The following is a 24,279-nucleotide window of genomic DNA, read 5'->3' as shown; positions in this document are numbered from 1 at the left end:
ATGGAGCAGATGAATCCTGATGAAAACACACTACTGTTCCCCAATAAAAAGTCCTGGAAATACACACTATTCCCCCATAAAGTCCTGTTCCCCTTCACCAGTAAAATCTTAACAAAATATATATATACATACTGCCCACAGAGGAGGCTGAGAGGCATGGAGTGAAGGCCAGGAGGAACTTGGGGAAATGGTGCTCAGTGCAACGGTGGGGAGCAAAGGTTTGAGAAAACTGAGAGTAACCATGGGATTTAGGGGACGAGCAACAGCATATTTCTAGGTCTGAGAATGGTAAAATGGGTAAAGGGACTTTAGGAGGTCAGATAATACACTCAGCTAGTGGCAGCCCAAAGGGATGCCAAGTGGGAAACAGAAGAGTCACAAAGGGTCCACCACCCAGCCAACTCAGAAGGAACCTCCATTCATTGAGCAGCTCTTACAGGCTAGTTAGCGTCACATATATGTCACCTCCTTGAATCCTCACAGCAACTCTGTGGGGCAGGTACTATTATCAGATCCATTTTGAATAGACGTTCAGTAACTTTCTCAAGGTCACATGACTAGTAAAAGTTAGAAGTAGCCATCCGATATGATTCAGTTCAGCGTAGTTAACTTTGCCTTCTAAAATTGGGAAATAATTTCAGTGAAAATGGCAACAAACTTATATAATCACAAATTCGGTATATGCATTATTACTGAATACTAGGTCACTTAGAGACTAAATGCAGCTGACGAAGAGAAATGGAGAAAGTAAATTTGGTATAATGAGAGGAATTATCGATAAGCTGGGAATCATATGTATTGTAAATGCAAACTTGGAAACAATCCAAAATTATTTGATTGTTTGAATGAGGAATACGTAGATTGAAATAGTTTTAATATAAAGTTTACCCTTCTCCACTCCCTACCCCCCAACATGAGAGTACTCCCTGCCATATCTGGATTCTTAGGAATCTAGGCTTAAGGAGCTGTTTCTAGAACTCTTAAGGAAACCATATGGTTCAAGGAGCACTTCCCAGAATTTCCCATCAAACCCCAAGGAGTTCCTGCTGATCACATATGGTGGCCACTCTGAGCTTAATTTCTTCCCTTCATTTTAATCAAATGTAGGCCAAAGGTGTTTACCAATTTTAAAAACCCATCCAGATATTTGGCTCATGTTGTACTCAAGTCCTGCCTCAACAAATCCAGCCCAGTGAGAGATATGAGGCTTTCAGGTTCCCTGCCTCCATATGCTGTAGAAGATTGGGGGAGATCCTTTACACATAAGACTTTTCTTTTAACAGGTTTCTTCTCTAAATAGTTGTTGGTCTGACCAAGTGACCTCAGAATTGGCCTGGAGCCAGCAGAATATCCTCCCAAGAGTAGGATTCAGCCCTGTAAGTCTCACCCTCTGAAAAGAGGCCACACTGATCCTTCTGAGTATTTCTGGAGAATCCTGAAGCAGGCATTTTTTATCTGATCTCACAAAATTCTTATTAATGAGATCAACTTTGCCTCTTTAATATCTTAGAAGCCACAGGCAATGTATTGTCAGCTGTCTTTTGAAAACTACCCTGCCCCTACATCCAAATTCGGATTTTCCATTTCTATAGCATCTGTCCTTTTCTTGGATCAGTTTCCCCAACCATTCTCTAATGAAATCAGATATTTTGTTAGCTTTTCCATGTCTCTCCATAAATGCTTAAACCAGTGGGTAACTAACTGCTCTCTTAGACATTTTCCTCAGAGAGATGGGTTTCACACCACACCATTTATGTCAGGATGGACAATCCTTTTCTCAGTTATCCTTTTCTACCCGCCATCCCCAAATAGGGTTTTCTCATTATTTGTAGCACTGGGAATGATCTGCAGTTCTTCTTCCTTGCATGAGGTTATTAATTATCACAATATTTCAGAATGCTAGTGCAAGGGGAAGTATGGAGTAGAAAGAGTGTTATAGTTTTCCCTCCTACTGGGATATTATTGATCACATTCTTCAATAACTTTTTCCCTCATACTTAACTCATCTGAAGCTGGAAAATTTCCAGAGAATCAGCTTACCCCACCAAAGTCTCCCACCAGTAGGGTTTGGGGTGTCCTGATTTTCCACTTGAGCAAAGTAGTGTCTTTTGTATTTCCCTGTGGTCTGCAACTAAGAGAATAGAATCGGTGAGGAGAACATTGGAATCGATCTTATTCCCTACAGCAAAGGAGCCTTGTGGAAGCATGTTGAGGATATATTTAGAATATGTTCACTCTCCTGTGTGAGTTAGCATTTTTTTTCCAGGAAATAAGATGCCTTTGTATTAAGAAGAGTTTTTAGCTTATGTAACTAGCTCTTAAAGTTTAATGAGACTCCAGTACTGAGATTGTGAGTGTGAATCATGCTGAGGTGGTTTCTTTTAGTTAGTGACTAGTCCCTGTGGGCAGAGTTTGGACTGCGATCCCTGGTGAGCAAGAGGAGGAAGTGAGGAGGAGAAAAAGCTGATGAGGAGAGAGAAATGGTGACAGTTTCCAGATTTCATTTGTTTTTCTTTCCTTTTCTTTCTTCAGCTCAGGGTGGGAAGAAGATAATAATAATAATAATTTTAAAAGTCTACAAGTGTTATTATGTTAGGGCAATAGAGATAGAATATTTAAAAATAAGTAAAAATACCTACAGTAGACACCTTTTGGGGAATTCCAGTTCATGGGAAGTTCAGAGATACCATGTTTCCGCGAAAATAAGACCTAGCCGGACAATCAGCTCGAATGCATCTTTTGGAGCAAAAATTAATATAAGACCAGGTCTAATATTAATTTTTGCTCCAAAAGACACATTACAGCTGATTGTCCGGCTAGGTCTTATTTTCGGGGAAACACAGTAATTGTAAGATTTCTTTTCCATCCTACATGAAGTATTCTTTCTTTGCCTTCTCCGGCACCTGCGAATTCCTTTAACTCACATTGTATTAAGTGTCAAGCTTCAAAGTAAAATTGTTCAAATACAAAAACAAAAATAGCATAGCAGCATAGGCAAAGTCAAATTTGAGAAAGTTACTTTTCTCACATATTCTATGGGTTTTTAAAAAAATAGGAATATAAAACTGTGGAGAACTATATGTCTTGGTATGAGACTAAATTTAATAGGGAAAAAAGGTGACGACCTTTGGGATTTGCAACCTAAGGAGAGGGAAGTCATCTGCTGTCTTCATCTCAGGGTCTGGCTCCCCTTCCCAGGCCAAGTGCTTAGCTAAACAGTGCTTAGCTAAACGTATTTCTCGCTGAAAGGCTGCTGAGGGAAGGGGATCCCACAGTTCTGAAGCTTGAGTTCTAACTGGAACATTGTTAGTTCAAAGCTTTCAGCAGTTCTTTGTATTGTGTATGTGTGGTGGGGGAACATTCTTTTGTTATGGGAAGACCACCACAATGACCTTATGTTGGATCAGAGAGGAGGGAGGGAGATCGTGTGGTTTCCAGGAACCAAAGACCTCTGCTATTCCTATAAAAGGTTGACTTCATTGTGGGCAGAGTTGGATCTTTGCAGATTTCATTTCCTTTAGGAAAATGCTGCTTTTCTAAATATGACTTAGACTACGCCGTTATTGAAAAATGTTTGTTATTCTTATGAGGTATGTGTGTGTACGTTTTCACAGTTATCCACAGGCTATATATGCATAGCATGTTATAATATATATTTTATATATTGTTTTATATAGAGTATATGTTACAGATATTGTTATATATGACTATATGTTATACATTATATATACACATATATATATAAATCCAATTTATTTAGTGAAAATCAGTTGTCAATTAGGCCAGTGAGGGGTCAGGGAATTACTAAGCCTATTTTAATTTTTTCTCAAAAGGCCTCTAATGAAGGCTGAAATTTCTTTCAAGAGTTCTTAGCATACAAAAAAGGGTCAGAACCTGGCAAATGGTATTGGAGGGTAAGGCATAACCTGGGAGATGTCAAAGATGGGAACGTGGGAACATTAAAACAAAAGGGTAGCAAGAAATTTAGACTGAAAGAAATGAAGATGTTTTAAGAGAGAGAGTGTGGCCTGGGAAGAATTAAAAGTGGGAAATTCAGCAGATAGTGCTGGGCTGTATGTGTGCAGTGATCTATGTGATTTGCATAAATGAATAGGTCTGAAGCTTAGAATTTATAATAGAATCTGTATTTTGAAGCTAGAAGGGACGTTGGAAGGTAAAGAATGTTTATCAAATGTTTCTCAATTCTGTGCCAAGCACAATGCTTTCATGCATGTGTTTTCAGGGGAGGCAATGGCTCTGAAGCTATTTAGACACTGATTCAAATCTTGGCTCTTCTACTCTTTTGTTCTGTGAGCCTGAGCAAGTTAATTAACCTTTCTGAGCTCTAGTTTCCTCTTGTATAACATGGGGAGAGAAAGTCTTCCTTTGTAAGGGTAATGTGTGAATACAAATAAGAAAGTTCTCTGAAGTGCATAGATATTGTAGCTACTCTGAGCATATTAACTCTCTGCTATCCCTGTAACAGTTTACAACACTGAGGTATGGAGGTTAGATGTCATCTTTGATAAAGAGATTTGGCCAAATTTAGGTTTCCTTTGCCCTGGTCTGATCTTTAGCTCTCCACCATTAAAGTTTGTCACCACTTGAGTTTGAATGACCATTACTAAGCAACCTGGACACATTGGATGACACCAGGTCACTAGGCAGTTTCTAGGAAGGCAACTACTCCTTTCTGTTTCCTAGAAAAGCACAAAAAGTAGCGCTATTGTGGAGACAGCAAGGCAAATGGCCAATGAACTGTCCCTGAAGGTACATAATTTAACCCAGTGGCTTAGTTAGAGAGCAAGGAATCGTGCCATTGACTCTACAGTAGTCAATGGCAGGCACTCAGCAGGTCTGAGTGGAACAGTGGAAGCATTTATTAAGGCAAAAGTGTTTCTTGATGAGCCACTGGGATGATAAAGCTAAGCTTTTGGGTTATTGTAGATATAAGATGAAAGCTATATTTTAGCTTTGAGATAAAATTTCCTCTGTCATTTCCGGGCATAGTTATCTGGACATTAACAAGACACATGACTGAACTTTGAACTCACTGGTTGAGATTCACAGGGAGCAGAAGCTCCAAAAAGTCCGTGGGGTGGGCGTATGCTCTTACCTAAGCATTCTGAGGCTCCAGTGCTGTCTTAGTCACTCTGGATATATTTAAAAGGGCATTGCCCCAAGCTCCTTCTCTTTCCCCATTTGTTTTCTGTGGCAACATCTACAAGGATGATCGCGTCTGTGTATTATACAAGTCAAGAGCCACGTGACTTGTGGTTTTCTGCACTGAACTGGTAGCTCTTTCCAATGTGTAATACCCACCCTGTTCCTAGGAATACACCCTAGGAGCAGATATGCAGATTTGCTGATGTGCAGACATGAGACATAGTACCCTATACTGAGGCTGTGGTCCTGATGGGCAGACGGGAAACAGACACGCTCAGTCGTGTGTTCTCAGATAGTAACTGGAAAGATTGATGTCATTTCATAGTCCATATTTCACAATAAGGAGCGAGGCCTAGCTCTCTATCCTCTCAGAACTGAACCATGTGCACAAGCCTAAAAAAGGAAAACTAAAAGCAGAACATGAAGAATATGTTCCATTATAAGCTCAGGAGGGAGGTGAAAAGTTTAAGCAAATGAAAAACAGAACCATTGTCAACTGTTGGATATTGTGGTTCAACATACAAATGCACCCAGCCATTAACCAACTGCCAACTGTTTTGGGGGTCAAAAGAAAACACTACATGATATAAAATAGATATTTAGTTATTTTTCCTTAGCATGACAAAATGCAGACGTTCAATCTTTTACCAACTCTTACGTGCTATGGAGAAAGAGTTTTAATAGGGAGTGAAATAACAGACCCTTGCCACAGGGACATGAAGCTGGTATAATCAGAGGAGGGAAAAGACCATATTATTTAGGATAAACAAGAAGGGGAGAGCAACTTAATTGGTTCCTGATGTTCCACATAACACAGGCCAGAGCTCTTAAAACTTAGTGGCTTATTTTTATTTGTGAACAGATTAGAGTTTTTAAAAAATGGGTTTTCCATCTGTGTTGGTGGAATTCCAGTCAAGGAATTTCGATCCTGGCTGCTTTGATCTTGTGCTCACCTTTCAAAGCCATAAAAAAGGTCTTCTTTTTCCTTTATGTAAAAGTACTTCCAGCCAATATTTAATATGAAAGAGATGTTTATCAGACTTGGGATGGGCATATTGAAGCTATTCATGGATCTGAGTTTTCTTTCCCCATCTCTTCTTTTTCTCATTACCCGCCCCGCCCCCCCGCCTTTTTTCCCTTACCAGCCTTGGTGCCTTGACTATATTTACTGCTGTGAGTTTGTACATCTGACGGAGGTATAGGTGGCAATTAATGAAGTAATTACGAAAGTGAGAAGAATAAGAATTAAAGGGGGATTGCTGTGTAAAGGAGAAGTGTGCATTAATTCAATTGCAAAACTTCTAACTGACAGCGGGCTCTGATTATTTCTGTTCTGTTTGCCACGTCTTGATGGGAAGTCCAGACTCAGAGGCGGTATTTGGAAGATAACTCTCAGTGGGTGCTGCTGTTACTCCCCCGCCTTCCTATCTCTAGGAAAGCTAGCTGTCTCTAAATTATTTAAATTCAGCAATCAAATTAGGTCTCTTTTTGAACTTTTGCAAATAAAATGAATTTGTTATTTTAAAAACCTACCAATGATGATAAAATAGATCTTCTTTCAAGTGAAAGAAGTTATCCAGTTCCTGGACACAAGCCTAGTCATCCAAGAGTTATATAGCAAACTAGTTTTTTTAGTCCACTTTCCAGTTGTTGTTGTTTTTTTTTTTTTAAAAAAATAAACTGTGATATTCTTACATATAATTAGCATTGTTTCTTATACAGGTAAAAATGATTATAGAATTTGTGTTTCTCCCAACATTTAAAGCACAACACTCCACGAAACAGAAATGCCTCCACTTTAGGCAAAATAGATTTTTGTTCAATATTAATTTGCAAAATAAGACACAGTAGGATGAACATTTGCACATCAAAAAGAATTTATTATTTGACCAAAAATTCTACAAAATTCGTTTAAATTACAGACTCTAGGAATACAGTTTAAAGATACTTTTATTAACCATAATTTAATCGATATGCAACTTCTCAGTAACATCAACTGCAATAAAAAACATTCCATTTCTAAAAAGTTTCTTTTAGCTTTTTGTTTTTTAGTAAAACAACCACCACAGACTTTGCCTGCATTACCCACTTCTGCAGCCAACAGGTTTCGAAGAGATTTCTTCATATTCTACTAACACAGAACTCTAAAACCACATGGAAGAATTAAGCCTTTTTACATAAGGGCTATGGGATGGAAGTTTTCTTGAAAAATAATTAGTGAAATTGTGGTGAAGGATAAAGGAGGCAGGACAATGTCAACTTTTAAATATCCCTTTATCAAACTTTCCAGATGATGGAAAGAAATGCTGGAGCAATAGGTCAGCTGTTTTAATGTTTCTCCCTGAATCAAAGAGGGAGGGGACTTTATGGATCCCAGCTGTGCTTACTTTCGGGTTTCCTGGCTCTTTACTATTTTGTAGTTTGTAGTCTACGTGTCCAAAGCTCAAGGGAGATTTCATAGCAGCTCTTGCCCAAGTTAGTTTGCTTTTTTTTTTTTAGTAAAGAGCATCAGATACTTGTAATGTTCCACATAATGCCATGATGCACTTAAATGCCAGGCCAAGGCAGGGAGGGGGGAGGGAGGGAGGAAGGGAGAGAAGAGAGAGAGAGAGGGGGGAAATGGAGAAAGAATGGAAGGAAGGAAGACTAGAAACTAGAAAGTGAGTCCAGAGTATTCCATTAAGTTCCAAAAGAGGGGGAAAAGGAGGGGATAAAAGGAAGGGAGGAACCAAAGAATCAAGAATTGAGAACTAAAGGCTTATTTATTTATTTATTTATTTATTTATTTATTTTAGCTCCTAAGTTTAAGTCTGCATCTCATAATCATCTGGAAATCTTGTGAAACGAAGAATCCCAAGACATGTTGACAGTTTTTGATTTGTCTGGGGCCCAGGAATCTGCATTTTAACAAGAAACAACTGAATAGTCATGATCATGTCGAAGGGCAGCTCCTCCCAGGTCCTGGGGCGGGTAGAAGTTGTCTGTAGATGGGTGATGTGCCATAATGAAGTCACACATGCAGAAAGAAGAATGACCATTTCAGGGGGGACTGAGGGGAACATGGTCAGAGAAACGCATAATGAGCGAAAGAAAAGGGACACTATGAGAGGTGGGAGAAAGGGGCTGAAAAGAGAAAGTGACTGGTTACAGAGATTTATTTTTAGCTTACAGTACCCAGATTTGCCTGTTGAGATGAAATAGAAGACAGGAAAAGGAGAAGAAATAGAGGATAACCGAGTTGCTGTTAAGGCATTAATTAAATTAGTCAAAACTTGTGGCTCAATCCTTTGCTCACTTCGTCAGTCGTATGTCCCAACATTTCTCTTTGAGATTCTTATTGCACAATAGGGAAATCATAAGAAAGTACTATCAGAAATAAATGACTAATTGAATTCGTTGCCCTCAATCCCAGAAGTTCCACTGAGGTGCCTCCCTTTTGTTAGAGAGCAAGATGGAATTTTAAAGTAGCTGAAAGAAAATCAGATACAGAAGAGATAAGATCTAAAATTGCCAGTTAGAAAGATTATTCTCTGCCTGTTATTCTCTACCTCAGAAAAGAAAACTTCAAAGTTCAAATGCCCATTTTAAGAGTTTAGAGTTCAAAATGGTATCTGGTTAGCCACTGATTATAAAATTTCTATGTATGAGGGACTTGGAGGCAGCAATAGGATTGGAAGGAAGCCCAAGGTTGGGTTTGCGTAGCATTCTACATAAATTTGAGGAAGTCAGCTGTTCATCTGAAAGAATAAGGGGTGATGGAGATTATTGGTGGAAGGGGAGGGGTGACTAAAGCCGTCCCAGTCCCTCTTTTGGTGAGCCCACAGTGAGGCTACAACGCCCTGAACCAGACTCACATAGGTCTCACTAAATTATCTATAAAACCACAGAGAAAATGCACATACAAGTCTTAAACAGACTGACAAACTATTGCCTACATCCTGGAAAGGACTCGGCTGATTACAAAGACCTTGAAATAACCTACGTACTCCCAGCCTCCCGAAATGAAGCACAGAGGTCAGAAGTCTCCACCACTGCAGCCTCTTTGTTTCAACGGCAGACACTCACTGGTCTGCCAATCCACTCAGCGCCCTTGGGTCATCCACATGAAGGCACGTGGGAATGTCTGCTTCCCCTGCATGGCACACACAGATGCAGGAGGCTCTCCAGCCACTTCCCCCGCCAGTGCTGCTTTATACTTACCACACATTGTGGAACATCGCATTGAGCAAGTGGAGGAGGACTTCCCTAGACCCAGGGAAGCAGTCCACTAGCTCCAGGGTCTTCAGTTTCCCTGACACCTTTTCTAGATGTTTTTTATTAATCTCTATGCTGAGAGGAGGAAAGGGATCTGACTTCATCCTATCTATTCTTTTCCCCCCAAACTCCACTAGAAAAAGAAAGGACAGATTTTTGTTCCTTTCAGGTGTGGCAGGGCCCTTGCTTACTCGGTTCTCTCTTCTTTATACTTATAGAGGAATTCTATGATTAAGGTCGCAATTACATAAGTGAGCGCTCAAAAATTTTAGAATATCCTTTTCTCTCCTGAGCAAAGCCATTTGACAGTCGGAAGCTGAACACTGACCGCTTTCTTTCTCTTGCATTCCTGGTGTTGACAGTTTTAATTACCCCGAACATCACCCAAGTTAGACAGATACTCAAAAAAGGAAAACCACAGTGAAATATTTCAAAAAATATTATCCACCTTACACAAATATTTCCCCAGTTTGTCATTTTAAAATATTGCTTGTTTTTATTTATAGACATTTTGAATTGTTATGGGATTCCCTTACTGAACAAGGGGAGCAAACTGTCATCTCAGGAGTGTTGCATTTACATTCCCTTCTATCCCGAATGCTCACCCCCACCTCTTTCTTATCCCCTTATCTACTTTCCTCAGGTCTCTGTTCAAATGCCACCTTTACAAAAGGTCATTCCTGACCATTCTATCTAAAATAAGTGCTCCCCTAAAAACTCTGCATTCACTTTCCCCTAATCTTCTCCATAGCACTTTCTGCTACCTGATGTATTATTTGCTTATTGGTCGATTTTCTGTCTCCTCCACTGGAATGCCAGCTCCTTCAGGGAGAGCTGTATTGTATTTTGTTAACTGTTGTTTCCCTAAGTGTAAACAGGACTTTTCTACATTTATTAAGGTGTAATTTTTTTTTTATCTTTTAACTTCATTTTGGGATGACTTGTGAATGAAATGACAAGTCATTTTTGAACAGTTAGAAATAATTTTATGTAGTTACTTTGATATCTTAAAACATTGCCACCTGTTCTATTATGTTGCTTTTAGAATATTTTAATCTATATTTATGTCAAATTGACTTGTACTTTCTTTTACTGTGTTAAAATTTCCTTGCATTTTTGATAATTTTTACTTTATATAGTGAATGCAATATCATTTTATACACAAAGATTTGTTACTATATCTTTTTGAGAAATTATACCATCTATTCATATGAACTATGTATCTTTATCTCATTTAAATTTTCCCTTGAATATCAGTTATTGTGATCTTAATAAGGCCATCCATGAATTTTTAAACTAGTATTTTCCTATTTTGTTTACTTTCAAACTTTGATTTTCTTTTTCTTTTAGGTCTGCTTCTTTTGAACAGCATATCATTGTTATTTTAGTCAAAGACTCAACCTTTAAAAAAACTTTTAAAATGTTTTCCATCAACACTTGTACCCACATACATTCTTTGATTATTTAGAAACAATTCTCAGACATGTCATTTTATATTTATATATTTCAATGTACTTCTCCAAAAGAAACGAACTTCTTTAAAATATAACCACAATACTATTATCACACCTAAAAATTAATAATAGTTCCTTAATATCATCACATATCCAGTCAAAACTTAAATTTCCCCATTGTCTCATTTTAAAAGTGTAATTTATTTGTTTGAATAGGGATCCAACTAATGTTCATACATTGCAATTGGTCAGTATGTGTCTTAATTTCCCTATCATCTAAAGTTCCACCTCTAACTCTGTGTTCTTTTACTTATTCCTCTACCCTATAGTCAAATCCCTCACTTAAAACTGTCTCAAGTTGAGTTTCAGGAGAGGGCCCTTGGAGTTGACAATGAATCATATTCCTCACCGGTACCCTCGTACTTATTTAATGTTTCCCAGGCTTCATCAATATGCAGGACTGAGTCACGTGCAACGGGTTATCCGTCCCCGTAGTTTCTGCTACGTACATAGCTTAACAGTGGTTTCACTAGACACTATGTGTAATTGGTGAGAATCACAGATAGTCAGTTATGTACACCTCCTGAAAATCTTCCCCTTCCTCCTTTCCCCTGTTACAGGCTGGGGTTAGGAAAGGACGCTGTGAATGGCTAGGGACATGTGCAATCTCATTATGCCACGCAAGTCCATCCTGGCTTGTTAGTGTCTGTCTTTAGAAAACATGTACTTGGAATCCCTTTAGTTTCAACTGCCAGTCTTAGTTACCCATTTTTGTAAATCTTGAAACGTTTTGCTCAACACCCTATTAGGTACATATAGAATTTGACCTCTCATATCTCTCCTCCATCTTCTTTATCTTCTCTGTTAAAAAAATTCACCTCTTTGCTTTTTGCTTGGTATTAATTACAATAGCTAACATTTAAGTATTTTATGTGTCAGACATTTAGGTTTTGCATAAATTACCTCATTTAATTCTCATGGAAATCCAATAATAATTGGATTATAATATATTATTGGATATAATATATTATAATAATTGGCTAATAATAATAAATGTTATTAGCAGCTCAGTGTTATAGATGAGGACTCAGCGCCTACAATCGATACCTCTGATGTATTAGCTAAGGCTTGGAATAGGTAAAACATTTGACACAATAATAGCTAGACCCTTTTTACATTAACGAGATTAAACGGGGAATCTAGTTTTATCATTGTTGTCTTGGAACAAGCTAGATTATTTGGGACTTAAACAACAAACTGTGGAGTGAGGTGGTTAGAACACAAACTCTGAAACCGTCCCCCCCGGGTTGAAATACTACTTCTACCACTCATTGTTTTTTTGACGTGAGGTAAGCTGCTTGACTTAACTTTTTCTTAGTTTCTTCATCTATAAAATGGAAATAATAGTATTGACCTTACAGAATTGATGCTTATATGAGTTAATGTGTGTAGAATGTTTAATATAGTGTAAGAACTATGAAAGTAATGTAAGAGCCATATAACTACATAGTAAGAACTTTGTTAGCTATTATTATTTAGTTTTTCATGAATATTCATATATAAATAGTGAATGAACAAAGTGAGAGAAGTATTATTCAGTAGCAAGTTCCTTGAAGAAAAACCAAAGCACAAAACCCGTATTTTCTTTTTATGAATCCTGCCTAAATTATCCACATCTGAGTAAGAAAGTGGGAATGACATACTAATGGAAAAACAGGCTAATAAGCCTACCCTAGTTTCACATTCAAGGGGTGGAATAATTTATGGGAAAGCTCTTAAGGCTTCTAAATGCTGCAATCAAATCACTATATGGAGAAAGTTACAAAATCAAATTCCAAACAATGAAAACATCAGTTTCTTAATGGAACAGTTCCAACCATCTGGCATTCATATGTTGTTTGCAGGGGCGGTTATTGTACAGACATAATGACCCAATCCCACCTCTAGGCAAGAAGCTTCATGAGGGAAGTTTACCCTGCCATTTGTAGCTGGTTAATATTAGAGGTTTTTCAAGAGAACACAAAAAGAAGGAGCTTCAAATACATTTTTAGAGTGCAAGAGAGTGGGCAGATTTCAATATCTCAGAAATAAATTTTTTCTTCAAGGTAATTTTTAAAAAAGAAGTGCCTTATTACATTAGCTGGGTACAGTCTTGATGATAATCAGTTATTTCTTCTAAATAGATTTAAATTAAATATTGGACAATTAAATTATTATGGCTTAAAAATTGATTTTGAATAAAACTAGGAACACAGAAAGTAATAGATTTCATTTTCTTTGAGTGAACTGTCAATTTTGTTAGCATACTATCTTTTTCCTTTACTGTGGAACTCGACCTACAGTCAAAGGTTCATTCATTCACTTAAAAATTAATTAAACCAACAAGTGTTTACTAAACCTCTACTAAATGCTAGATACTGACTTAGGCATACCTATTTAATAAGAGCGTAAAAACACAGATTTTTAAGAAGTGGAAACAGGAGTGTTATAAAAAGGGCAGATTGATCTAAAATGTTAACAGCACGAGAGATTAAAAAAGATAATTGGATAAGATGAGAAAGAAGATGGAAGACAAAAGGAGATATGCAAGATTTTAAAATTCATTGTAAATAAATCTGCGTTGGAATAAATAAAAACAAAGATGCTATGGATAACAGAATCAATAATGTGGATTTCACACTTTATAAACTCTCCTAGGATGCAGGGGGAAAAGGCGAAGAGGTGAAAATGACAAGAGAGTAACTGGGTGAAGAACAGAGAACAAAGAGCCAATATATGGCTAAGGCTCTTCCTAAAGGAGAAAGAACAAATGAAGCAAAGGCAACAACTAACTATATAGTATAAGAAAATTTTTCTGAACCTATTTTATAGAAGTTTAAAAACTCTATTTATAAGCCTATTATATAAAGACCTACTTTTGTAGATTTGAAGGGATTTCTAAGTTACAACATAGCTTTTTGTGACGAGAATAGAAAATATTCAAAGATATGCAAAGACTACAATATATACCATCCATAAAGTATCGTTGAGAAACGTACAAATTAGTCCAAGTGACCGAGTTGTGTATCTGATTGAAGGCATTTAAAAATTATTATTAAAAAATAGTAAAATAATTAAGCATTCAGCACCAGAAACTAAAGGGAATTACAAAAGAAACCCAGGGAAATCAGTAGGAAGGATTTGACTATAAACAGACCAATTAATGAGATACACAGCATAAAATGACTGCATTGATAAATATATCCTAAATCTATTTTTTTTCGTAAAGGGTAAAAAAAAGATCTTTAGCAAAACCATTAAAAAATTTAATATACAGTACTACGATAAACAAAGGGGTAAACACTGTACAATTCTAGTTCAAATAATTTGAAAATCTCAATGAAATGACTTTTACATGAAAATTATTTAAAGGTTAAGTAGTAAGATAACTTAAATAGGATGGTAACCATGAAAGATACTTGTTACAAGTTGGGTTCTCTGGGAAGCAGGGTTTCTTGGGGAGTAAAATCTATGAAAGGAAAGGGTGGAGAAGCAGGATAGGTCAGGGGGAGCCATCGGACCATGATACAGGCCCAATAAAATCTTTACTTGCTCAATAGGATCTTGGGAGTAAATATGAACCATTAGAGAAGTCTGTCATTGGACAGAAATGGCGAGGCCCTTGTACCACATGCTGGCTCAGTCATTGGCCATGGTCCACCTCGAATCTCTCACTTTGTTCATTCATTGGCTAAAAGGATACCCTAAGAAGAATGTGGTCTCATCTCAAAAGCTACAGAGGGCCCTAAAAGTGCTAAAAGCCATGGACAATCTGCTAACCACACTCTTTGCAGCTGGTCAGTGAGTTCTTTCTCGAAATGGATTTGAATGGCACATCCCCATAGTCTTCCATAGCCCACTCCTTGCTCCACATGGGTCTATTTCTCCAAACTTGTTGAGGTAGCAGTACCTCGCAGGTATCTGGTGGGTCTCTCATCCTGAGGAAAATCTTAGAAAAGGTAGTTTGGTAGGATTAACTACAGCCTTCATCACTATAGTTAGTCTCAAGTCCACAACTAGTACTTACCTTCTCCCTTCACCTCTTTCCCCCCATTATACATTCTAAGTTTCCCTCACACCTCACCAGTCTTGGTAACTTATGTCTTGGTGTGACCCAAACTCATGCCTCAGGGGTCTGTGTCCTTGGTGACCATACTCTTCTTTAGTTGCTTTATTTGTCCATTCACAGTCACAGTTGGACAGGGGAGTAGCAAGAGGCACGCACTTGAGCCATGTGGGTTCCACACGTAATCCTCCATGCCCCCATTTAATAACAGTAGTCCTGTCTCTTCCGGCTAATTGTCAGGGTGAATTATCTCTGAGAGGATGGGGACTGTAGTTATTGTCTGCCAGTCTCTAGACACATGGACCCCAAACTGCCCAGGGAGCAATCATAGCTTGTAGTTTAATGGGACTTCTGCTATAAGACTTTTGACCCTGGAAAGAGTGTAGAATCTCTACATTGCAGATCCCAGAGTTGTGCAGAGAGAAGCACTAAGTCCCACAGTGAGTTTCGAGAGTGATGGTAAGTGAGGTCACTTCTGCTTCCACCCTCTAACTTCATGGACCCATGTATTTTTCCTATTGGTGACAAAGTACCACATCAAGGTTTCTCTGATCTAATGCATATGCTGCATCCTGAAAGATAGTCCCCCATCCTTGCAGGGCACTGTCTCTAAGTTGGTGCTTCATACGTGTCTTCAGCAAGACATTCTATCCCTCCACAGGAAGCTTCTGGATGAGGCAATATGTGATGAGACCACATGATTTATTCTTGCATGTTCTTCACTGTAAACTATGAGTAAATGCCTTGGTGGAATGTCGTATGGGATTCCATGCCTATGGATCAGACATTCCATCAGACCTGGATAGTGATGCTGGCTGAGACCCTGAGGGCATGAAAGGCAATGCCCTCCATATCTAGAATAGGTGTCTATTCCTGTGGAAATGAACCACAAGTCCTTCTAGGATGGAAGATGCCCAACCTAGTCAACTTGCCACCAAGTTGCCAGTTGGTCTCCTCAAGAAATAGTCCATACTAGGAGTTCAGAGTTGGTCCATGTTTATGTCCACAATTTTGGCTTTGAATTGGTCTCTGTTGACTGCAGTTTGGACATTCGGAAACAGCATTAGATGTATCAGCTATGGTAAGTGGGAGTCTATATTCTTCGGCCCCGTGCATAGCCTCCCTCTCTGCCATGGTGGCCACTTCATCCATGTATCCATTGTACTGCCTACAAAGGCTGCCTCAGTGTTCCTGCCTGTGGAGATGAGCAAGAATGCTAGATCTCTTCTCTCTCCTTTACCAGTTGGAAGAATTATGGAATGGGGAGGATCATGTTCATTCAAGTTCATCTTGGAATAGATTATGATACTCAATGTAATTTACACTTGCCAAAACCTATACCTAATGGGTCAGATCCATGCTCTCTAAGTCTAAATTTCTACAAGTCAGTGCAGATCTCTCTCTGGGAAGAAGTCCAGTTATTGTTATTGCTGTTACTCTTTCAGAAACTTAAAGCCCCAGAAGTGTGTTTTAAAGATAACTTTTAGAGATATTTCCCCAGAAATTGGAGATAAATTAACCTCATCGGCAAATTCTATTAAGGCAATTGCTATCATTTCATTCCTTTGATCATACTGCATCTTCCTAGTGGTTTTCAAGTGTCCTGTGTTACTGTTTCAAAGTCCTTACAGTCCATCTGTATTCTGTAAATTAGCAGTGACTTCTGTGAGGTCACCTCTTGTCTGCATAGTAATTCTCCCGACATTGTGGCCATATCACATACCAAATTGGTTCCTATTCTAGGATTTGTAATATTTCCATGGTACACACAAGAGGTGGCCAAGGGTTGTTAGTAATCATGGATGAGAACTCCACACTTAGTGGATATGCTGGGCTGAATTGTTTCTCTCCAAAATTCATGTGTTCATATACTAACCTCCAGTACATCAGAATGTGACTATATCTGAAGATAGGGCCTTTAAATAGGTAAGTAAGGTAAAATGAGGTAATATAGGCAGGCCCTAATCCAATAGGACTAGTGTCTTTATAAGAGGAGGAGATTAGGACACAGAAATACGTAGCCTGAGGGAAGAACAAGTGAAGACACATGGAGAAAACCACCATGTGCAAGCCAAGGTGAAAGACCTCAGAAGCAATAACCATGCCAACACCTTGATCTTGGACTCTAGAACAGTGGACAAATACATTTCTGTTGTTTAAACTGCTCAGTATGTAATACTTTGCTATGACAGCCCTAGATATTGGGTATGAATCTCAATCAATAAACTTAGATATTCAAGAAGTTTTTTTCTGTATTTCAGATTAAATTTTTATCTGGATCTCCCATTCCTCAGGGTGGTGGGAAACATGAGCTTACTTATTTTCGAGGTTTTTTTTTTTCTTTTTCCTTCTTCTGTTCTTAGGGAAGTAGTTACACACACCTATCTGGATCAGTCACCATTTCAGAGTTTTATATAATGTCAACCTGTTGGAGAAGCCCATCTAACATTGATCCTTAGAGGTTGCCTCTGAGACTTCCTTTGTTCAAGTTCACTGCTACTATGCCACCATGGGACATGAGCATCTGTTACTAAACTATTCTAGGTTCCATCTACCTAAACACTCCTATAGTCTTTTCTTCTCAAGGGTCTTGCTGTCTCTGCAACAGCATTGACAGGAAGCAGGGCAGAGGTACCCTCTGTTCTTGGGATACACAGACCTCTCTTTTTTGCTCTCCCACTTCAAGAGCATTGTTTTTCCTTCAGGTGTATACCTACCACTCTATGCCTATAAATCCCCTTCTCCCAAGAGCTTGGGCTTTCTGTAAAGATTTTTGGTTCTTCATTTTTGCCACATATTTTCCTAAGCAATGCGCACAGAACATATGACTATTCAACAATGAGAATCAAGTGGAAATACAGGGAGAAGAGAATGTGGAATAATCTCAAAATATAATCCTGTCATATAATTATTACATTCCACTAAAGACAGAAGAAACTATACACTATTGATGATAGAAATATATTTTATAATTATATAGAATTAGGATACTAGCTGTGGAAAATCACAGGCTTTATACATAGGAATAAACTATTGACTTGTTTATTATAAAGTTAATTTTTCTTAGGACATGTTTATAGTGTATCTTGGTTTTGCATAAGAATACAATCATTTTCTGTTCTTAGGTGTTGTAGTGTTTATATGTGTTTAATCACAACAGCAGCCCCGAAGGGATGTATGTGATGGCTGATCATTATTCCATAATAGAAATATTATTGTGTGGATAGATCCAAATAATTTCACTTGCACTTAAAATGTATTATTTAGTTGTAATTTACAAACAATAAATTGCACCAATCATAAATGTTCAGTCAAATGAGTTTCAACACTTATATACATCTGTGTTACCACCACACAAAGCAATATATAGGACACTTGCTTCACCCCAGGAAGTTTTCTTGAGTGCCTTTTTAGTCAGTCCCTACTCCCTAGGCAATCATTGTTCTTTTCTACCATCAAAGATTAATGTTGCCTGTTCTAGAACTTGATAAAAATGAAATCATATAGTATGCACAGTTTGGTGTCTGTCTTTTGTCCAGCATGTTTTTGTGATTCATCCATATTGTTGTACATATCGGGAGTTTGTTCCTGATGTTGCTGATTACTCTTCCATTCATGTCCATTTTTTTTTTTTTTTAAGTTTTGGAATTTACTCTGCCTCTCCTTCTGGCAGAGTATATGTTAGCAAAGAAGTGGGGTGGGGGGATGGGGGCTGAGGGGTGGCAGAGCCATTCAGTTAAATGTAATCAGTGCTTAATCAGGCAGAGTTGGTGCAAAGGTGTAACATCTCTACCTTGCTCACTTTTGGTGAGTGCCCACTCCAGAGGGTAGTAGAGCAGAATCTCCTTTTCTCATGTGAATTCATAATCTAGGCTACATGGTGTCATTGAACCTCCAAGATTACAGTCAAAATGTATGTGAATATATATATTAGTTTAAGCCAAAGTAACTGATAGATACCCAAAATTTAGTGGCTCAAAGAACAAGAAATTTCGTTTTCACATAAAAGTCCAGAGTGGGTGTTCACATCAGTCGGAAGGCTCCTTTCACATGGACACTTAGGTGTCAGGATTTATGGAAAATTTAGGGTTTTTTTTTTTTTTTTTTTTTTTACAAATTTAGATCTTCACAGCATTAAGAACTGACTTTTGTTTACAGCATGGGGTAGGGAGGAATCCCATGTTGATTTTTTTTTTAAATATACAGTATATAGAGAGAGTGTTAGTTATTTCAGCATCATTTACTAAAGAGAACATCTTTGAGGCACTAATTTAATTTGACTTATCTGTCATTTATATGTAGTTCTATTTCTGAACCTGTTGTTCTCTTTCATTAGATTATTTGCCCACCACTGCACCAATACCACATTATTTCAGTTGGTAAAGCTTTAGGATGTTTTGACATCTGGAGGGGAAATTTTTTCCCTCCTTATGATTCAACAGAACTATCTTGGTTATTCTTGGCTTCTTCCACTTCCATGTGAATTTCAGAATTACATGGCCAACGTTTGGGAAAACCCCTAATACAATTTGGAGTAGATTGTATTGTGTTGATGGAATCTTCTCCTTCATGAACATGATCTATCTATTCATTTATTTAGGCCTTTTTATGTATTTCAATAACGTTTTATAGGGTTTTTTTATACAGGTACTATATCTTTCTATTAGTTTTTATCCAAGTTATAGTAAAGATTGGTTGCTATTATGAGTGATACCTTTCACAATTTATTATCTCTAATGGGCTGTGGCTTCTTTGAATATTGATCTTTTATTCTACAATGTTGCTAAACTCTTATTTGTGCTAATACTTTAATAGATTTGCTTGGATTTCTTAGTAGACAACTGTATCATATATGTTATATTTTCTTGTTTTCTAACCCTTACGTCTTCTAATTTCTTTGTGTGTGACCTTGGCAAGGGGCATCAGTACAATGCGAAATAGAAATGGAAAAACTATCTTTGCTTTGTTCCTAACTTTTAAAGGAAAATGTTTAATGAATTAACATTAAGGATAATGCTTGTAGGTTGTTCAGGAAATTCCTCCCTTTCGTAGTTTGCTATGATTAAAAAAATATATAAATGAGTGGCAAATTACTTTATATTTTCTAATATTAAAGCATTCTTACATTATGGTATCAGCCCAATGTGCTTATGATGTATTTTTTAAAAAACACATTGCTGAACTTGGTTTGATAATATTGTATGTATAAAATTTTCAGTCTTTTTGAGATTGGCCTATATGTTTTTGTGTGAATTTGGTATCAAGATTTTCTTAGCTTACAAAATAGGGTGCTTTCCTTCTTTTTCTGTTCTTTGAAATTATTTGAATAGATTTTATCTGTCTATGAAGATTTGGTAAGTCTTTCTGATCAAATCTTTGACTGTTTTTGTAGGTAGATTTAGAAATACAAATTCAGTTTATTTAATGGTTATAAATATACTCATGTTTTAAATGTTTTGAATCAATAAGTTCTTAATTTACATCTTACTAAAAAGTATCTCTTTTAGCTGTTTTTAATTGTTTCCAATATTCTCTTAGTATTTAAAAAACTCTACTGAAACCATCATAATTAAAATCTCATTCATAATCTTTTTTCTTTTCTCTTTTTTTCCACTATCAGTCTTACTAGGAAATTTCCTATTTTATTATTGTTTTATAGAATGAATTTTTTGTTTTGTAACTCTTTCTATGATTTCTTTGTTTCTAGCCCTATTTTTAGCTCTAAAATTATATATATGACGCACATTTTTTTTTGTTCTTCATTTTTTTCCCTTCATTTTCATAATTTTTTTCATCTTCTTCAGTTCTCCCCGCCCCTTTGTGTTAGATGGAAGCCTTTTTATTTGGGTGAGGGAGACTACAGGTTTTACTTGTTCTTGATCTACTTCAGACATTACCCAGATAATTCATGCAGAAATATGCGGTAAGGAAAAAGTGAGCAGAGTCACTGTCTTTAGGGTTTTCATTTTCATTGTAGTCTAGTCCTCATACAAGGCTGCTGTACATACAATCCCCACAGTTCCCATTCCTGGAGTCTCCTCAGCCACTTCTACCCTGAAGAGTGTTATTTTTTTTTACTAAATTGGGCTGCCTCACCCACCTCTGCCACTGGCCTTTTAAAATAGAAAGGTTTTGTAAGGAGAATGTTTTTTTTTCTAGCCAAGGGGAAAACACTGGCCAGGCACAAATACCCACATTTAAAAAAGGAAGACACCTATGCCTGGGGCCATCTGAAAAACTTTCCCAAGCAGGCTGAATTCTCTCAGGGTATTGTTTCACCAGAATATATTCTTTGATTCAGTCTCTACATAAATAGACTGGAGGGAAAGTTTCCAACAGATCCTTTTGCTGATAGTTTTGATTACTCTCTAGTAGAAAATTTCAAAGGCTTTTTGCCAGACGGAAGGGAACATGGAGTGGGGGGAGAAGGAGAACTGGCATGACCTGCAAACCCTTCTGAACAAACAGCCCAAAGCAGTGACAACCAGGTTTTCAATCCTAAATGCTTCGCAAATTGTAGTCCTTGGGCCACTAGATAATGTCAATAATCTGACAAAGTCTACAGTATCCTTAAGATATTAATGCAAACTCTGCTTGAAATATCCCTCATTAAAATTCTCTTCGTTTTGCAGAATGTATTTTTTCTCACTTTTGATGGCACCAGTTGTCCAAGGATTTGGCTCTGCTGAAGTCATTTGAAGAAACAAATGTAGAGAAACATTGCTTGGCAGAGGATAAGAGAGGAAGGTTAGGACAGAGCTTTAAGATGACTATCCAAGAAAGGGAATAGTCTTAATGGCAAGAGGGCCACAGACAGATAAAAACATTAAGGAAAGTATATCAAGGTATCCTCCATCTCTGTTGAAACAACATCATCCACTTCAGTGTTTTAAGAAGGCTGTTCAAATATATTATGTTACTTTGATAAAGACAACTTGGAACCCAATTAAATAGACTGTGCTAGTATTATTAGCCCATTTCATAGATGACAAAACTGTCCCATTTGGAACACAGTACTAATTTGGATGAATTAATCTTTGTGCTGAACAGGATTTGATTTTAAAGTTACTGACCTAAAGCTGGCTATAGAGCACTTGCATTCAGACAGATGCATATCTGTCAGGAAGACAGTCTGTCTAGACTGACCTTGTATTTTGTTCTCCATTTCATTTTAGGCCACAGTAGACCAAATAAAGAGGAAATAAAGTGTTTTACAGCAAGTATCTTAGAACTCTTTGCTGCGTTTCCCTGAAAATAAGACCTACCCTGAAAATAAGCCCCAGTTAAGATCTCAGCCAGATGGACGCATTTAGTACGTTATGACGATGTTCCAGAAGAAGATGACATGACTGTAATCGAATAAATGTAAATTGTTGTGCATGAAAAAATAAAACATCCCCTGAAAATAAGCCCTAATGGAACAAAAATTAATATAAGACCCGGTCTTATTTTTTGGGAAACACGGTAATACACATGTCTTGTGTGGACAGAACTTTGATGTTAGAGAGGACCACAGAGTAATTAAGGCAATTAATATGCAGTCAAAGCAGAAGCAGCCATATTCCTTAAGACAATCAGAGATAAAATCAATATGTTGGAAAAATAGCTGTGTGGTAGGCAAGAAACTCATTTTCACTTTACCTTTGATTTATGAGGAAGGACTAAACATTAAGACAATCAACTATTAAATTAATTGAATAGTTATTTACTAATACTTACTGTATAATTATTCATATAATAATAACTTAATTGTTTAAAATAAAAATTTAAACTATTTTTTTTCACTTGATGTAGCAGTTTTGGTATTGAGAAACCTAATAGTCAATAAAAAGTGCGTGTAGGAAGAAAGAGACAGGAAAATCAGCTAAGTGATTTTTCTGAGCTGAGTAGAGCTATTGTTGAAATGAAAGCCCCTTTTATATTCTTTCCTTACCAATGTATAGTTTTTATTACACTTAGATTTTATAGTGGACATTTTCCTATAAGTCCTGATATAACGTTGTTTAGAGTGTAAGATCACCTCATTATTGTGAGATAAGAGTATTTATACTCATCTCTGCATGTTGTATATGACCATATTAGTACTGTGCATACATTAAAATTTCTATTTTTTTCACATTTTAAGTGGATTATTGTAAAATAGACTATAAGTTGGTAGGAAAGGAGAGAGAGCAGCGTCGTTTAAAGTTAATTTTTTAAAAAGGGGAAAAAGGGGGATTTGGTCGTTTTCAAAAGGAAACAGCTTCAGATAGTAATTGACTAGCCGCCAGGGTTTAGCCATGATCATCCTGAGAAAACCACAAGGCGCCCTCAGTCAAGGTTCTCAGTAGTCACCGGCAGGAGACGATTCTGTTCGCTCTGAATGAAGCATACTCCTCTCCCCGGAAGCCTGAAGTTTCCATCTCCTCCAAGGTTTCCCCTCCTGCCCACTGCAGTTTACAGCGACCTTTCCTTTTTGTGAAGCCCAAATTGACCGAGTGACCTCCCCCAGTGCAGCCCTCCCTCGCTGTTCTGCCTTGCTTAGATGCAGTTGTATCAGCCCTGCCCGGTTCCCTGCCGTCCTGCTACCGTGGCCTCCTTTGTGCCATTTCAGGCGAGAGTTCACTAAGCTTTTTATTCCTAAGTAGCTACTTTTGCTATGTGGCGGCCTTAGCAGTGGAGCGAGAGGCAGAGAGTGTGCCAACATTCCGGAAATCCTGAGAAGCCAAGGGTGGGAGGTGGCGCAGCTGGAGAGCCCCCGATTGACTGGGTGTTGTTATAGGACCTGGGCGAATCTCTGTGGCTGCCACCTTCCTGAGAAATATCCCCCGGCCTTAGTCTCGCGCGGTTCCCGCCCACACCTCCAGGTGTGCATTCCCCGCCCTTAATTACTATTCTAAAATTGATAGTTAGCACTAGCGAAGTTTCGCTGGGAAAGCGGAAGAGAAATTTGTAATCATGGACATAAGAGAACTAAGGGAACACAGTCCCACTTGCTTTGGTCTGCAGACCCAGTCGATCGAGACCTCAGAAATAGAAACGTGAGCACTTTTCTAGCAGCAAAGCCGACTCTTCCGGCTTTGCAGCCTCCAGTTAAAGGCTGCACTGGGAGAAACTTTGTGCCTTCTGGAAAGTTTAGAAACTGAACTCGAGAGGCCATACTTCTGGGGTTTTGCGGGCCCCGCAATGTTTTCCAGAGCTTTTCAAGTGGGAGGAGAAGAGCGACAAAGTGAAAATGCAATGTGTGGGGGAGCCCACCCGCGTGCCGCCAGCTGTCCCGCGCAGAGGTGAGCGCTGGAGGGAGTGGGGACGGGATCCAGA

At 37.9% G+C, this 24,279-nt stretch overlaps 1 protein-coding gene across 1 annotated transcript in view; it reads left to right on the top strand.

Moving 5' to 3' along the window:
• The first annotated feature begins 23,891 nt into the window (after window positions 1–23,891).
• The window catches only part of LPAR1 (lysophosphatidic acid receptor 1), a 140,122-nt gene continuing 139,734 nt past the window's right edge, over window positions 23,892–24,279 (top strand). The window contains exon 1 of the mRNA XM_033123726.1: window positions 23,892–24,245. The gene's annotated coding sequence lies outside the window, so the exon portion shown is untranslated. The remainder of the gene's footprint in view (window positions 24,246–24,279) is intronic.

The sequence above is a fragment of the Rhinolophus ferrumequinum genome, chromosome 12, assembly GCF_004115265.2.
Source record: "Rhinolophus ferrumequinum isolate MPI-CBG mRhiFer1 chromosome 12, mRhiFer1_v1.p, whole genome shotgun sequence".
Taxonomy (NCBI): Eukaryota; Metazoa; Chordata; class Mammalia; order Chiroptera; family Rhinolophidae; genus Rhinolophus; species Rhinolophus ferrumequinum.
The sequence above is the reverse complement of the archived record's forward strand: the minus strand, read 5'-3'. Positions and strand labels throughout refer to the sequence as shown.